The sequence below is a fragment of the Loxodonta africana genome, chromosome 20 (genome assembly GCF_030014295.1).
Source record: "Loxodonta africana isolate mLoxAfr1 chromosome 20, mLoxAfr1.hap2, whole genome shotgun sequence".
Taxonomy (NCBI): domain Eukaryota; kingdom Metazoa; phylum Chordata; class Mammalia; order Proboscidea; family Elephantidae; genus Loxodonta; species Loxodonta africana.
Genome location: NC_087361.1, coordinates 65,519,300 through 65,536,285, shown reverse-complemented (window position 1 = coordinate 65,536,285; position 16,986 = coordinate 65,519,300). Strand labels below are relative to the sequence as shown.

Genomic DNA, 16,986 nt, shown 5'->3' with positions numbered 1-16,986 from the left:
GTAGGGATAGGGAAGGAGAAGATACTAGCTTTGCCTTTGAAAAATGCATAATCCAGACAGATCTTGTGCAGGAAAAATCTTAGCAAGAGAGCTACAAAGACACATCATGTAATAACTTATAATATCATATATCATATAAAAAGCATATAATATATGGCAAATTGACAACATAAAGCCATCGAGCACAGAGCTGGTGGGTGGGATTCCCCTAGGAAGGGTAAGACAGGGCTCTTCTGTAAAGAGGTCAGGCCCACGTTATGGGTTAAATTGTATCCACCAAAATATGTGTTGGATCCTAACCCCTATACAAGTAGATATAATCCCATTTGGGAAGAGGGTTTTCTTTGTTATGTTAATGAGGCTGTATTAGCATAGGGTGTGTCTTAAGCCAACCACTTTCAAGATATAAAAGGAGCAAAATGATGTAAAAATGAGATATAAAAGTAGAAAAGCAAGCAAAATGGGGGAAAGATCGATGCCATGCGAAGATCTCTGAGGAACAGACCGTTAACAGAGCCAAGGGTTCTCCTCAGAGCGGACAGAGAGGGTCTTCCCCTAGAACCAGCGCCCTATGTTCAGATTTCTAGCCTCCTAAACTGAGTGGGGAAACTCTGGTGGTGTAGTGGTTAAGTGCTACGGCTTCTAACCAAAGGGTCGGCAGTTCGAATCTGCCAGGCGCTCCTTGGAAACTCTTTATGGGGCAGTTCTACTCTGTCCTACAGGGTCGCTATGAGTCGGAATCGACTCAACAGCAATAGGTTTGGCTGGTAAACTAGTGGCGCAATAGTTAAGAGCTACAGCACGGCACAGCTGCTAACCAAAATGTCGGCAGTTTGAATTCATCGGCCGCTCTTTGGAAACCCAGTGGAGCTGTTCTACTCTGCCATATAGGGTTGCTGAGCCAGAATTGACTCAACAGCAACTGGTTTGGTTTTTTGTTTTTTTTGAACTGTGAGAAAATAAATTTATGTTTGTTAAGGCCACCCACCCACTTGTGGTATTTCTGTTATGGAGGCACTAAGAGACTAAGATGCCTACTGCAGCAAATCCTGAGAGGCAGCAGGCCTACAGGAAGTGATGACATGGGCTTTGGAGAGAGAACTGGCTCAAGGCTCACTCTTCCACCTCCCAGCGCTGTGGCCTTGACCATGATATTTTAACCTTCCAGACTTGGCTTTCTCAGCTGGAAAAGGATACCTCATAGGCTTGTTGTGACAATCAATGAGATAATGGATATGAAACTGTTTTGTAAACTCCACAGCTCTGAATAAATACCGGTGACTTGTGTTTCTGTTTTTGGAGAAATACTCTACAAGGGCATTATCTCCTTGGCAGCGAGCTCCCCTGTATGACAGCTACAAATGCTTAGGGTTCTCTTTCAGTCAGGGCAAACCAGTTGCTGTGGAGCCAACTCCATCTCACCCACCCAGCCAGTGACCCCATATTCGTCAGTGAAGAACTGTGCTCCATAGGGTTTCCAATGGCTGCTTTTTCGGCAGTAGATCACCAGGCCTCTCTTCTAAGGCACCTCTGGGTGGACTTCCACCTCCAACCTTCCAGCTACCAGCCAAGCTTGCATTGATTGTTTGTACCACCCAGGGACTCCTCAGATCAGATAAAAAACCAAACAAAACCCACTGCTGTTGAGTCGATTCTGACTCACAGCGACCTCATAGGGTTTCCAAGGCTGTAAATCTCTATGGAAGCAGACTGCCACATCTTTCTCCTACGGAGCCACTGCTGGTTTCGAACTGCTGACCTTTTGGTTAGCAGTCGATTGTTTTAGCCACTGCACCACCAGGGCTGAGGTAAGGTGTGACTACTGTGCAGTGGAAGGTGATAACCCATCTCCCTGCTCCTGAGACCCAAGCCTCTCAGAAAGAAGCAGGTTTGGCAGGTCCCTGCTCCCCCCTCACTGATCTGAGGCGTTTAACAGCCATTCTCACCATTGCTCTCAGCCTCACTCTGTCCACGTCATCCCTCCCACCCCCCTTCATTGCCCTTGGGTGATTGAGGGGCCATTCGTGCAGTTTCTGTTGAATCCTTCAAGCCCCTGTGGCAGAAAAGAGGGAGTTAAGGAGGAAAGAGAAACACCGGTCCTGAGAAGGAAGAGAAGAAGGTGGAAAAGGAGCAGGAGGAGGAAAATCCTGGGATAACAGTTCCTGAGGGCTAGAACGCTCAGTCCTTGGGCTCCTCCAACACAGGGCTGCCCCAGCGTACAGGGTGAAGGTCCTCTCTCTTTCTTCTCTCTCCCTGCCTCTCCACCTCTCGGTGCTTTTCTGAACTGACAGCCAGCCCTAGAATGAAAAGCTATAACTTCCTTCATGTGAGGAAGCTTCCTAAGTGGGCGGTGTCCCACCCTGCACTTCCCCACCTTCAGTTTTTCTAATTTCTCTCTGTGTTGGGGGCTGGCAGAAAAGATCCTAGGCAGTCCAGCAGCCTCTCTACAGCAACAGGCACGTTCACACTGGCCACGTGGAGCAGGGGATGGAAGGGGCACAGGGAAAGGAGGGGTGGGCTGAATTCCAGGCGGGGGGCCCTGAGGGGCGGGAAGGGCGCTGCTGGTGTCGCTGAGAGAGGAGAGGAATGTTGAAGGGAGAGCAGGGGGTGTTGGTGGGAGGCCCCCACCGGGAGGCGGGGAGATGAAAAGAACTCTCTGAGTGAGAATCTGGCCCCCATGATGAACGGGGTGTGAGAGAGAAGCCTGGAAAAGGGTAAACAGCCAGGAGGGAACCAGGAGGGAAGAGGGAGGGAGGGGTGAGGAGAAAGAATGTGGAGGTCAAGGAGCAAAGAAAAGGCTCCTGGAGTGATTGATTCAGGATTCAACATGTCACACATGATGGAAGCACGTGTGCACACGGAATGTGCACAGCACACCTCACCCCACGCCAGAAAAAGCCCTTCCCTGATGCATTCCATCCCGTTTGGAAGACTTTCTTCTGATATTTTGTCCTGAGGCTCCAAGGACCCCAGCATAATATGAACTAGCATTTGTGCAGCGCTTTTGGCGTTTACTCGGAAATTCAATACGCGATCCAGTAACGTGCCCCTCACGCAAGTACGAGGTAGAGAGTGGCATGAATGGCCCTATTCCACGGTGGGGGGGGAGGCTTAAGTGGATCTGTGGTCAAATCTGCTGGCTAAGGCACAGGGTGTGGAAAGGAGCCCCGGTGACGAAGTGGTTAACCACTGGACTGCTAATTGAGAGGTCAGCAGTGAGAACCCACCAGCCGCTCTCAGGAGAAAAGGCCTGGCAATCTGCTCTCATAAAGATTACAGCCTAGAAAACCCTGTGGGGCAGTTCCACTGTGTCCTATGGGGTTGCTACAAGTCGAAATCAAGTGACTGACACACAATGCAACAAAGGGGTGTGGAGGTGGGACTCAGGCCCAAAGCCGTTGGAGTTAAGACTCGTAAGTATTCCTCCATGTCGCCCTCCTCCGTCTCTGCAGCTTCCAGTTGGGGATGCCACTAACTGATGTCTTCACGGAGTGATCACTTATTTCAGTGATTCACACTCTGCCTCCGGAAGGCCACACTCAGGGGTATACTGTTACCACTCTTTCGGAATGGGGGTGGGGTATAAGGAGCTGGGGCTCAGAGTTGAGCTCTTGGGGATGCCCTGGAAAAGTGGAGAGGAAAACGCTGGAGTCTGGAAGCTCCTGGCCATCTACTGAATGTCATTTGGATGCTGCCTAGCCCTGGCTGGTGGGAAGGAGGGCTGACAAGGGCATGAGGCCTAGGGACGGTCCCGGGGGCTTGCACAGGTGGTGGCAGGTGGAATGAGTCCCGAAGCAGGAATCTGCAGGGGTGAGGGGCTATCGTGCCAGATGCCTTTCCCTCTCCTGCAACCTGCCCTCTTTCTGGCACAGAAAACTTGCTGCCAGCCCCTCTTCTGAAGACCGCAGTATTTCCACAGTCCCCGCAGCCAGAGCTGGAGACCAGGAGGCTCTTACCTGCCACCTGACTTCTCCCACACACCCTTCTCCAGCTCTCTACACTGGCCCCACTGCTCCTCAGTTCCTAACCTTGGCAGGAAAAAAAAAAAAAAATTCAGGGCTGTTTAATAACCCTTCCATTTCGATGAAACAAGCTGTCTTGTTTTCTTTATTTTTAACACTGACTTTCATTTCTTTGCTAAGCATCTTACTGTCATTTAAATTTCTCTGCCTCCAACCAAGCTGATAATAGACTGGAGTGAGCAGCTGCTTCTGTCCTGCTTGTGACAATGATTAGAAGTTAGAGCTGTGGGAGCAGAGAATGGACCAAGTCTCAGTTCAGAGAGGTCTGGCCCTGCTGGTAGAGGGAGTGCTAATTTTAACGTGATTAGGAGAATTCTGGCTCCAGGGGAGACCAGGCTAATCCCAGCCTCGCCTTCCTGGCACCCTGCTCTGAGGTCAGCCATGGGGGTGAAGGTGTGAGAGCCAGCTCTACTTAGTTTAGAATTAAGGCCAGTAGCTGGGGGTCATTTTTACCAACCTGTCACTCCAGTTCACATCTCAACAGACCCTTTTCCTCCACTGAACTTAGTGAGCAGCAGAGGATTTGGAGGGGTAGGGTGTCAGTCATCACCTACTGCACTTTTCTGAAAATGCAGAAATCCCTTCTTGAGATTTGCCAGCATTGTTTAAATTCCCCAAAGTATGTACAGCTCATTCCCTCAATCAGCAAGCCCCTTCCAGGGTTGGATGGCTCTGGTAAATTACTCCCTCTTCTGCCCTCCTGCAATGCTGTAAAGTCAGGTGTCACTCAATGTCCACGATAAAAATAAAATAAAATAAAAACCCTTTGCCATCAAGTCGGTTTCGACCCATAGTGACCCTACAGGACAGAGCAGAACTGCCTTATAGAGTTTCCAAGAAGTGCCTGGTGGATTCGAACTGCTGACCTTTTTTGGTTAGCAGCCGTAGCACTTAACCACTACGCCACCAGGGTTTCCAAGTGTCCACAATATGCTCATGGAGGTTGGTTCATAACTACAGCCTGTACATAAGTCCAACGTTCGTAACCCAGGGACTGCTTGTATATAATATGGTGTTTGCACAACACCAAATTCATATAACATCCTATTTCCCAGAACAATGTCCACGATATGTTCTGGGAAATAGGACGTTATATGAATTTGGTGTTGTACAAACACCATATGATATACAGGGAGTCCCCGGGTTATGAACGTTAGACTTGCGTACAGCCTGTAGTTATGAACCAACCTCCATGAGCCCTTTGTATTAAAAACCATGGGCGTATATGCAGGGGGATGCTGTACAGTGCATGACTGTATTTAACTTGTATGACAGTCCTTTGTGTGCAGGCCTTTTCTCCCCTCTCTCCTGCAAAATTCTTTTTTTTTTCTTTTCTCCTGCAAGCTCCTTCAGAGCCTAGACAACTACTTGCATCTTCCCCATAAAACCTGGCACATAGCAGATACTCAATAAACGTGTGTTCAAGCACGTTAATAATGTTGTGCCTACTTTAATCTCCTTGCAAATAATGTAACTTTCTTCCAGCTGGACAGGCTTTGGGTGAAACTTCTCATTTTGCTCTACCTGTGTAAGACCTCTGCCCCCTCCTGTCCTCAGACCAGAAACTGCTGCTTCCTTAGGAAGCAGGACCCAAGTTTTTCCTCCAGGTCCCCAGGGACTACACAGCTGGTGGAAAGCTTGGCCAAGGAAGCTGGGGGCATGCAGATGAAGCCAATCAGTGGCCTGGAACAGGCCCTCTGGGTCCCCATTACTCTCTTGTTCACTCTGGGAAAGCTAACGGGTGCATGGGGCTCCAACCCCGGCTGCCTAGCACTCCCCTGGCCTGAAGCTTCCCTCAGGCTCCTGAGAGCCAGGGAGCTCCCTGTGCCTCCCAGCCAGCACAGTCTGCAGGCAGCTGCTGGGGTTATTGTCTCACCCTCTTCAAGTTGTGAATGCTGAGTCTATAGAGACTGAAACACAAACAGCACCCACAGCGCCTCTCAGCCAGGGAGGGGCTGCTGGGCCTTGCCAGAGCCATTGACTCTGCAAATAGCAGGCTTGCTGTGGACAGAGGAAAGCTGGTTGGAGCTATTTAAGGGAGGGGGAGGGGGCTTTCGACACTACACTGCCCGGTGCCATGGAGAGGCAGTGGGTATGTCCTGAGGGCCAGCAGATTAGCAGGGAAGAGGAGAGACCAGTTCTTCAGGGGAATGCTGCTTCACCATGAAACATGCGTCTGCTCAAACCCAAGGAGAGAAGGATGAGGGAGGGTCTCTGGGCACAGGGCGGAGGAATCAGAGACTGGAAAGAGAAGGTGGCTAAAAGGACAGATCGAGAGTGCACCAGGCCAGGTCGGAGCAAGCAAACAGCCTAGAAATCAGAGAGCAGTGAATGGTGACTTGCTGTGTGACTCAGGGCAATCCACCACCCAGCTTGGGCGTGGGTCTCACCTCCATTATATGGGCCTGGGTGAAAAAAAAAAAAAAAAAAAAAACCTGCTGTCAAATACTCAGAAGCATTTCCCAAGTATTCTACATAGAACATCTATTTCTTTTGTAATTTAGGCAGTTTTTAACTATATATCCAAAAAATAAAATCAAGGCACCTTGTCACACCTATTTCCCACAGCAGGTTCTTGGATAGTGCTGTCCAGTGCATGGGACTCTCTCCTCTTGTAGCTCCCTTCCCAGGCTCTGAAGCTGTGACAAGTGGACAAGGCCCCTTGTGCTCCAGGGGGAGGGCTGGAGGGGAGCCTTTTGGTCTAGCAGGTGCTTCTCCCCAGACATCCTGCTATCTTTTGATCAGTGGTCAGTGCTGGCCAAGGCTCCAGTCCCCAAACCCAAGGTCCACTTGGGCTCTCAGTCCCAGCTCCTGCTGATGCTCTCTCTGCTGTACCTGCCTCATCTATGCCCACACTCCTGGGAGCTCTGTCTGAGGCTGCAATCCCTACTGCAGGCAGGTAGCTGGGAGCCCGTGAGACCTGCCTCTTCCCTTGCCACGGAAAGGCTGAGCCCCAGAGCAATGCCAGTGATGACAGAATCCTTCCTCTCTACTCTTCTTAGAGCTGAAGGCACCAGAAACCCAAGAGCAGCAAATTCAGGATTTGAATTCTAAGCCCATTGGTTCCACGCTAACCATGGGCCATACAGGTGGCCCAACTGCTGGGACTGCCATCAGCTTTCCTCAGTTTACAATCTCCACTGAGCCTTAGGCCATTGATGGTTTAGCATACAGATATTCTTTAAACAAAATCTTATTTGTCTCAGAACATTTCAGACAAATTCAGAGATAGAGAGAAGAAAAATGTCCCTAGCTTGGCATTAGTCTGGCTCTAAAGTGAAGACAATTTTCCACATTTGCAGCAATTGTCATTTTTCCAAGGCCCCTAACACCATCTTCCTATGCCTGGCTTCAAAAACAAAGGCCAGTGAGAGCCTGTGGGAAGCCATGGAAAGCATTCATTCCCACTGTACAGATGGAAAAACTGAGATGCTGGCTAAGTGGCAGGAGCCAAAGCTGGGGGTAACCCACTGCCATCGAGTCAATTCCAAACCACAGCAACCTTACAGGACAGAGAAGAACTGCCCCAGGTGGGACTACTAATGCCCCCTTCTTCCGGAGTGTCCTGTGGCTCCTTCTTCTCTCCTTCCTGCAACCTGGGAGCAAATGGAGGACGAGCCCTGGGAGGGCTACAGGTGTGAAGCGAGGCCCTTTGTTCCTGTGTGCTAGGACCTCCATTCTTTGACACCAGACTCTTCCTGACCATCTGTTCCCACCCCTCTCAATAGGGCCCAAATCTCTTGCACAAGAGTGGGGTGCCAATGTGGCTATCCAGCTTCACAAGGAGCTTAGATCATTTTCTTTAAGTCCTTACAGCTGGGACTGAAGCCTGACACCCCGCAAGTCACTCAGAGTGGGGTGATAGACCTGAATCTTGTTAATTTTAAGTTAAACCTTGGAGGGATGTTTACCTAACCTAAAACCTGGTGGTGTGGGCTTTAATTGCACAGAAAAGGGCAAAGGGGCTCATCAGGAAAGTAGAGGCAGCTGGAGTGAGAGTGGGGGGTCACTCTTGTCAGGGGACTGTGAAATCCTCAGAACACCCTCTTCCGGAAAACACCACCACCCACTCACTTGGAGCAGAGACTCAAGAGAGCTGTTCTGACTCAGGGGAGGGGTCTCCCGCCTGTGGACAAGGAAGGAGCTGGGGTCCTCCCGTCTGCCTTTGGGCCAAGCTCTCGCTGAGAAGCCAGCCTTCACAATGTTCAGAAGAAGAGGCTCTTCTCCTTCAGGTACCTTTGTTCCTCAGGAGAAAAAAAGGGAAGTCAGCGGAGTAGTCGAGGGAGGTGGGAGGTCAGAGGCCAACGTAATATTTACCCAGCCCAGCCGAGGCCTTTCACTTTCATGAAGCAGGAAACCACTTCAAAGCGGCAACATCCCCTCTTGCCAGTTGGGTCTGCCCGCGGGTCCTCTGCCTGTGCGCAGCACAGCTTTTTACACAGCCCTTCCTCCTCCTGAACCTTCCTCTCTCTCCCTGACAGGGTGCAGCCATTGCCCGTCCTGCGCCTCCTGGCCGCCTGCCCATAGTCCCAGGACAACTATGATCCCTAGATTCTCTGAAATTCTGAGCCCGTCCCTGGATTCCTCCTGTTCACGTGGATGGCAAGCCTTCTACCAGTTTGGGGTTGGGGTTACAGTTCCTCATCCCAAGGCCCCCTTCCATCCCAGAGCAAAAAGCAAGAACCAAGGGTAGGAAAGGTCTTAGAGACTAGAGTCCAGTGGTTCTTTACATCTTTTGGGTCACAAACTTCTTCTCTCAGAAATATATACACGTACCCACATATTTCTGCATAGACTATCAAGGGTTTCAGAGGCTTCTCTACCACTACCTGTCAGCTTGTTGTACTGCGATGGCTTGTGTGTTGCTATGATGCTGGAAGCTCTGCCACCAGTATTTTAAATACCAGCAGGCTCACCCATGCTGGACGAGTTCCAGTGACACTTCTAAAACAGACCAGGAAGAAAGGCCTGGCAATCTACTTCTGAAAATTAACCAATGAAAACTTTATGGATGGCCACAAAATACTGTCCGATTAGCTTGCCTTAGACACTTCATCAGGAGGGATCAATCGCTGGAGGAGGACATTATGTTTGGTGAAATACGGGGCTAGCAAGGGCTTGGAAGACTCTCAGTGAGACGGATTGGCTCGACAGCCAGAATGATGGACTCGGATATGCTGGCATTGGTGAGGATGACGCAGGGCCAGGCAACATTTCATTCTGTTGTACACAGGGTTGCCATGAGTGGCAGCTGGCTCAACGGCAGCTAACAACAACAACATAGGTCTCTTGAAGCCCAGATACACCCCCTGATTTAGAGCTCCTGATTCTGTCCGTCCCAGTGCAGGGCCCCTACGGTATCTCTGGAGTGGTCTCCTCAGTCCCTCTGTGAATACTGCAAGGAACAGGGGTGCTCTGCCTTCCCTCATAGGATTATTAGAAAGTTGTTTAGTTGAAATCTGCCTCTTTCTAAATTCCCCACATGAGTCCTTCTCTGTCTTCTTTCTGGACAAAAGCTGTAAAAGAGAGTGCTTCCTTCTCTGAGCAGCAAACACATGGCAGAGGCAGCCCATGGAGTGGGCCCACCTGCTCAGACACCGTGGAGGAGTAAAATCTGAATCTCCTTCTCAGGGCCCATCTGTTTAACGATTGCATTCAGACAGAGTGGGTGAGTGGCAGCGGGGCTCTGGACACTTAAAGGTGAATGTGGATGAGTAAGAACAAGACCATTTCCTGAAGACCCACACTGCCAGTGCTAGGGGCACTGGAAAGTGGTACAGTTTACATAGGATTCAATGTGAAATGCCTCTGGAGTGGGCTTTAGGATGCTGAGTAACAGGAAACAACTCCAGTGGAGTCAGCTTTAAATCCACAGATGAAAATGAGAAGAAGAAAAAAAAAGGCTAGGGGTAGTTCTGAGAGGCAGGCATATGGAAGAGAGTCACTCTGGACAGGGAACTATGAAGATCTCTGGTATCTCCCAGCTCTCTCCTGGAAACTCACACTTCCTCTGATTTTAGAGGTAACCTGGTGGAGCAAATGGTTAAGCACTCAACTACTGACTGAAAGACTGGCAGTTCAAACCCACCCAGAAGCACTCAGAAGACAGACCTGGCGATCTGCTTCGGAAAGGTCGCAGTCTTGAAAACACTATGGAACACTGTTCTACTCTGCACACGTGGGATCACCATGAGTTGGAATTGACTCGATGGCAACTAACAACAAACACTGACTTAGAGCAAAAGCTTTGAGGAGCTTCTCTGACCGCCTGCATGCAGTCAACATGGTTAACTGCATTTTGCCTTACAGCAAAGTTATTTGGGGATACCTGGTTTATGCAAGTCCGCCTGCCCCAGTACACTGCAAACTGCTTGAAGGCAGGATCTCTTACTGTTTCATCTTTGTACTAGCAGCTACTGGATCTCCAACACTATCGATCAGGCCTTATTTACATAAACTTAAATGGACTCCAATGCCTGCTTTCAGTGTCTTCCTATTTGGTTCATGCAAAGGACAAAAGCTGTGGTATAATGATTCAAATATGAAGATAAATGAATTTAAATTGAGAGGAATGTTGGGTTGCACTCTTCATTCCTCCTTCCTCTACCCCAAACAACAAACCAAGGTAGAATGGAGGCTGTTTGAAAACAGAGTAAAATTCCCCAGAGTGCTAAGGAGAAGCACTGGGGGTACTTGGCCAGAAGCAGGGCCCCCCTCAAAGCCTGAGAGAGACATAGTGTGTGTGTGTGTGTGTGTGTGTGTGTGCGTGCGCGCACACTGGGGGGCACAGGGAAAGTGGTTCCTTCACCAGCTATTCACTCTGCACCCCAGGACCCCTTCTTTTCTCTCTGAAAGACAAGCTGAACTTTCCAAGGGCAGCTCTATTGCCTTTTATCTCTCATCCTGAAAGTAATTTTAGCCAAGGAAAAGCAGGATTAAGCTTTCATAACATGATACATTTATCTTGTTTTTCTTCTTTCTACTTTCGCTCCCCTCCCTTCCCCCATCCTTGATCCCAGGTAAATGTGAGCCAAAGGGAAGCCCAGATGAAATATCAGGGGATGGTATCAGGTCTGAAGAGACCACTGTCTGGCTCCCTGCCCGTCCCAGAACCTCAATATTTGTCCAAACCCCCGATAGACAGTTATTATCCCTCCTTAGATGAGAAAAGCCTCTGGACTCTGCTTCCTCTCAATATTGTCCTCTGCTGAAATGAAAGAGGGAATTATAATTCAGAGAAAGTCTCCCACAGAGAATATGAAGACGAGATTACATCAGTGATACAACATTGACATACTCTCAGTTCCTAGAAGGTCTTTTATAAAAAAGGTCTCCTTAGGAGCAGTTCTGCCGCCACCTGAGATCATTTGGAAAATCACATTTAGGGAGCTGGAAGAAGGAAGGTGCCTTGGGGAGGGGCCAAAAACTTCTGGTGCTGAGAAAGAAAGGCAAGAGACTCAGAGGCTCGCAGACTGGGCCGTCTGCAAACTTAAGACGCACACCCACCTCCACTCCAGACACATCCAGCCCAGGCAGGCCTCTCAGGGAGCTGCTCTCTGCCCTGGTGCACTAGGGCTTAATACTGCCGCCCTGTCCCCTGCAACCAGACAGGGCCCAGAAGTCCCACCAGCCACAGGACACTGTCACTTGTGGTTTCTGGGTAGTGACAGCTGGGAGCATCTAATCCTTCTCATCTATTTTTTTCTTCTAACGGAAAAAAAAAAGCACAAAGCCACTGTTTAGGGCCAAGCCTGGTTTTCAAGGGTCCCCTCTAGTGGAGACAACCTGCTACTTCAGCTTCCCAGTTCAGCCCCAGCCTCTCAGGACCTATGGAGACTGGGAAGTGCCCCCTCTGTCTTGCTGCTCTTGTTCCTCACCCCCCACCCCCGCCCCACTCTTTCTTCCTGTGTTTGCTCTTCGCTCTGTTGTCCCAATCACACTTCAGCCCCTCTGTCTCGGTTTCCACTTTCTGTCCCCCTGCCTCTCTCCCTTTCTCTGTGACATTACCACCGCTGGACTTGGGTCTTGGCATCCTGGTCTACACCTTCTGTCCACCTGTTCCTGTTCTCTGCAGCTCAGGACTCCAGGTCTGGCCAGCTGTAAATGCTCTGACAAGGCCTTGGGTCAAATGGCCTCATCTCAGGGGGTCAAACCAGGGACCCGCAAGCCAGAGCTGTAGTAAGAAGCACTTGGAAAAGCAAGCTTTCTGGAGGAAATTGGAACTTCGGCAAAAACTCCCCCTCCCCCACCCCCCAGCACACCCCAGGCAAACTTGGGTCTAACAGGGTTACAGATATTTTAAAGCAGTCTATAACTTGAGCAGGAAGCTCCTGCCTTGGTGTCCGGTGTGAAGCCAGCCTGCTTCCCTCAATCAATGCTCCCCACCCCCGTCTCTGATACACATCCCACCATGCAAACAACTGGCAAGGCCTGGTGAGAGGACAGCTGGCAGGGGGCGGGAAGACCCTGCCCTGCAGGGGAAGGGGAAGAGGAAGAGAAAGGGGTGGGTGGGGGACAGCCTGGGGCTGCAGGGGAGCACAGTGAATGCTCTGCTGGGGCAGGAGGGGGCCTGGGGAACACCTGCTGGTGCTCTGAGTTTCCAAGAGAGATATCCTTTCACCCAAGCAGGAGGCAGGGCCAGGGCAGGCCAGGCGTTAATGGTTAACCACCTGTAGGCACAGAGACCTTCAGGCATTGCTCAGGCGTAAGCCTATCATGGCAGCTCCCCCCTACCCCACTCTCTCTCTTTACACTCTCACCCGGCAGGGACCCTGCTCCCCCGACAAAGAACTTCTCGCCTTTATTTCTGCCTTCTATTCCAGATGGAACAGTGTGGAGCTAGATAAAGAGGTTCCATATGCCCACATGCCAGGGAATGGGGCCCGAGAAAGCCTGAGGGCTAAGGTAGGGAGAAAGAGGGTGGCCTCTTCTTACCATCCACCCCTGCCCCCCGACCCCAGCTACCCTGGGACGAGCTGTTTGACCCTGGGAAGGACCGCCTTTCTCTCTGTCTCACAGGGCTCACCTTTAGAAATGACCAAAAAGAAGTGGGTGCACACCCACCCCTCACTTACTCTAATCAGGCATGAAATCTTTGTAACTAAGTGAAAAAACTGTTTCCCATAAAGGACTCCATGCCATTCATCACTGTTTGAACTGAGCATATGTGGAGGGGAGAAACAGAACAAGCACATATGATGGATTGATAGCAGACGCCTCTGGGTGAGGGTGCTAGTGATGGCGGGTGGGGAGGGAGCCCTTGAGCTGTAAACCTCCAGCACCTCAAAGCCTGTTTCTACCAGTTTTCCCTATGGACAGTCCTGGATTATTTCTAGTTAACAGACTGTAACACAATGCTCCAGTCTCTTTATGATCAGAACGGGCTGGGGGTGGGGGCTTGGCCTGGGGCTCCTGGCCTCTCCATTTGCCATGACGGACAGAAGTATATTGTGTCCTGGTCTGTGTGTGCGGAGACAGCTGTGTGGCAATGCAGGGAGACAGCTGGGGGCTGGGGGTGCTGCTGCTAGACACAGAAATAGCCTCCCCCCACACCAAACTCCATGTCTTGGGCGAGGCAATTACAGAAAATGAGGCAGGATAGAGACTATAAAGCCCCCATACAGTGACAAGTCTAGTGCCATAAATATTTCAAAGTACTTGAACTTGTGAGCTTAGGCTGCTGCCAGCTGTAGGCTTGTATGTTTAACCATGTCACTGGTTCCCCCTCCTGCTTGTCTGCGTGCTTGTAACATGCCCATGAAATAAAGACTAGCGGAAAAATCAGAAGTATTAGTAAATGAGAAAGGGCCTAGCAGAGAAGTGACTGTTCTTTGCAGGTTTTCCTGTGAACCTCACTTTAAGCACAGACTCCAGGAAAACAGATGGTGAACTTTTACATTCCTCACACCTGCAGCTCTGGATGGTCCAGAGAGTTGGAGTGGATGTTTCCTGGAGCTACGGAGACAGGGGTAGGGATGCAGGCCAGCTCTGAAAGGAGGGCCACCAACCTTGCAAATGACTTGGTTTCTGGTGATGGACATGTGACACCACCATTTCAGACTTGGGCTGAAGGGCCAACCAGCACCCCTGCCCTGCTCCAGGCCTGAAGGGACCCCATGCTATGCCCTGTCAAAGAGAGGGCCAGGTGGGATTCCAGCACAGAGACCTCCCAGCGGTACTTTACCACTTGGGCTACTGAGACCCCTCCATGGTGTCTCCACTGCACTCACTCCAAATGTCATTTCCATTTAGCTGCTTTGCAAGCCAGTTTTCTCTGCCCTAATGCAATTTGTGAGGACAGTGAGGGAGCAGAGAGGGCCCTGCACTGCCCTCCTGTATCAGCAGGGCCCTAAAGAAGATCAGCCCTGATCAAGGGGAACCTCGAGTTTAGGTAATGCAGACTGGTGGTGGCAAGTTCAGGGATGAGGAAGGGCCAGGAGTGTCAGGCAGTGATGCCAGGTGGAGAAGGGAAAAGAAAAACAGCCTGGCTAAATTTTCGCGACAGCATCTGCTTCCCTTTCCTCAGTTCCCTATCCTCTTCCCACCACTCCAACCCCCCCCCCTTCAGGCCATCAAGGAGGGATCACAGGTAATTAGTTCAAAGGGTGCTGTGTGAGGTGAGGGGAAAGTTAATGAATTCTCTCTTTTTGCCTGGAGGTCAGAGGGGAGAGGGCTGGGAGCAACTCAGGGAGCCTTCTGTGGTAACCACACAAAATTATGCATTTCAATAAGCAATGGCTGAATTCTTCCAGCCAGGGCTCTCTCTTCCCGGGGCTTGGGGCTTGGTCGCTCTGGGCAAGGCCCCAGAATCCAAAGCCAGCCCAGAGAGAAGAGTGGAGTTTCAAGGTCTAGGAAGGAACCTGAGCAAGACAGGAGCCTGCACCGTGAGAGGTGGAGAAAGCTGAACCTGACACCTGTGCCCAGCCCAGACGCTCATCTTGTCTTGCTGCTCTTGAACCTTGTCTGATGTGCTAAGGGACAGAAGGAAGGGGGCGAAGGGGTCTTCCCCCAAATTTCTGTGGCTTCGTCTAAGTTGATAAACCCCAAACTACTGCCTCAAACTACAGCTGGCAGTCCCCCCAAACCGATGTCGCCTTTATGTCCATCGCACCCCCACTACTGGTGTGCCTCTGTTACCTAGGACTGCAAGGAGGACCTGAGGCTATTTCCCTTTCCCTCATCATTGTCATGTCCAGACCCTTAACTGACCTAGAAGGAACCCTGGTAGCACAGCAATTAAGTGCTTCCCTGCTAATCAAAAGGTTGGCAGTTTGAACCTACCCAGCAGCTCTGTGGGAGAAAAGACCTGGGATCTACTGCCATACAGATTACAGCCTAGACAACCCTATGGGGGAGTTCTACTCTGTCACATGGGGTCACTATGAGTTGAAATCAACTCTAAGGAACCTAACTACTGACCTAGGACCCTCAGTCTTTCCGCCCAGAGTTCCTTCCCATATCTCTCTCCTGAGGAGAGCACAGTCTTTCCCCTCCTAGGACAAGGGTCATGCCAAACAGGTGGACTTTTTCAGGAACTGGGAACGTCGGTTTCTGGCGACTCTCTTCCGCCATGCAGACCATGAGTAACATTTATAGACTACCTGTGGGATGATGGATGAAAAAAAGGCCAGATATTGAGATCCCTACATGGCTTGTGGGGTGGGGCAAGAAGGAGCGTGTGGAAAAAATCATCTCAGACAGTTCTTAGGGAGCCTCAGGAACCCTAGGTGAGCTCCCACTTTGGCCCTCGACCCTTTGGTGCTGCTCAAACAGGACGGCTCCTGCTGGGCGCTTCACCACCTGGGCGTACAGAGCAAGCGGGCATGGAGAACTTACTCCCATTCAGTGCCTAGGAACCGCTTCCCGAGGCTTATGGAATTCGCACAAACGATGCGTTCCCCTCCGGTTTCCAAGTCCCCTGATCCAAAGAACAGTCAGCGGCCACCAGGGACTCCAGCACCCGAGTGAACGCCCCCAAATTGAGCACTGACCACAGTGGCCTCGAGCCGTTTTGCTTGTGCCCCCAAGGCGCTATTTGGGCTCCAGATCTCAGGACAGCACTGGCGCCCAGGTGCTCCCCAGAGCTGCAGACCGCCGGCAGGTGCGCGGTGGTGGCGCGCCGCGGAGCGCTGTTGCCGCCCGCGGCGCGAGGCTGGGAGCCGGCGGCCCGCCAGCAGCCCCGGGCAGGAGGCAGTGGCTCGGAGTTCCGCGGCTCCCGAGCGCACGCCGTGCTCCGGACGGCGAAAGTGGCCCTGCCCCGGCCGAACACACCCGCGCGGAGACTCGCCTGCTGCGGCCGAGCCCCGGAGCCTGGGGCCGGGACCCCGGCGAGGCGGGCGCCGGAGGAGCCGCCAGGGGTGTGCGCGCCTTGGGGGAGAGGGCGGAGGGCGCTGCCGGCTCCAGGCGCCCGGCCGGAGCCGCTGCTTACCCAGCTTCGGCGACGTCGGTCTGTCCTTCCGTCCCTGGTCGGTCCGCCTGGGCCGCGCGCAGGCTGCCGAGGCGGCGCGCTGCCTCTCTTCCTGCCCGCAGCTCGGAATCACAGGCACCACAAAATCCACATGGAGTCCAAATTCATTAAAATCCAAGGCAAGCCACCAGCCACTTATCTGTATTCCTGAAGTAGCCCCGCGGTCTCCGCTCCGCGCGCCCCTCGGTCCTCCGTCGCCCCGCAGCAGCCCCGCCGCGCGCTGTCGCCGGCTCGCGGGGGGCACCCGGAGGCGCCCAGGGGGCGTGCGGGGGCGGGCGGCGGTGCCTTTCGCTGGCAAGAAGCCGCACACCGGCTGTCTTCAGATTTTTCCACCGCGACTTTCCGGGCTCCTCTGACATCAGCAATCCCGGCGCTTCCTTCCCTTCTCGCTCCCGGGCTCGCTTAGTCCCATTTCCTCCGGGAGCCGGGCTGTGGAGAGCTATTTGGGGGCGTTCTCCGCTCGCGCTCTCCGCCGCTCTCCGGTTCGCGGGGGCTCTC

At 51.9% G+C, this 16,986-nt stretch overlaps 1 protein-coding gene across 4 annotated transcripts in view; it reads right to left on the bottom strand.

The window, feature by feature from the left end:
• PLXNA2 (plexin A2) overlaps nucleotides 1-16,711 on the bottom strand; it is a 262,967-nt gene extending 246,256 nt beyond the window's left edge. For 3 of the 4 annotated variants that reach the window (XM_064273249.1, XM_064273251.1, XM_064273252.1), the window contains exon 1: nucleotides 16,450-16,557. The gene's annotated coding sequence lies outside the window, so the exon portion shown is untranslated. Of the gene's footprint in view, nucleotides 1-16,449 lie in introns of all 4 variants that reach the window. The other variant, XM_064273250.1, reaches the window with a different exon arrangement.
• Nucleotides 16,712-16,986: the final 275 nt, after the last annotated feature.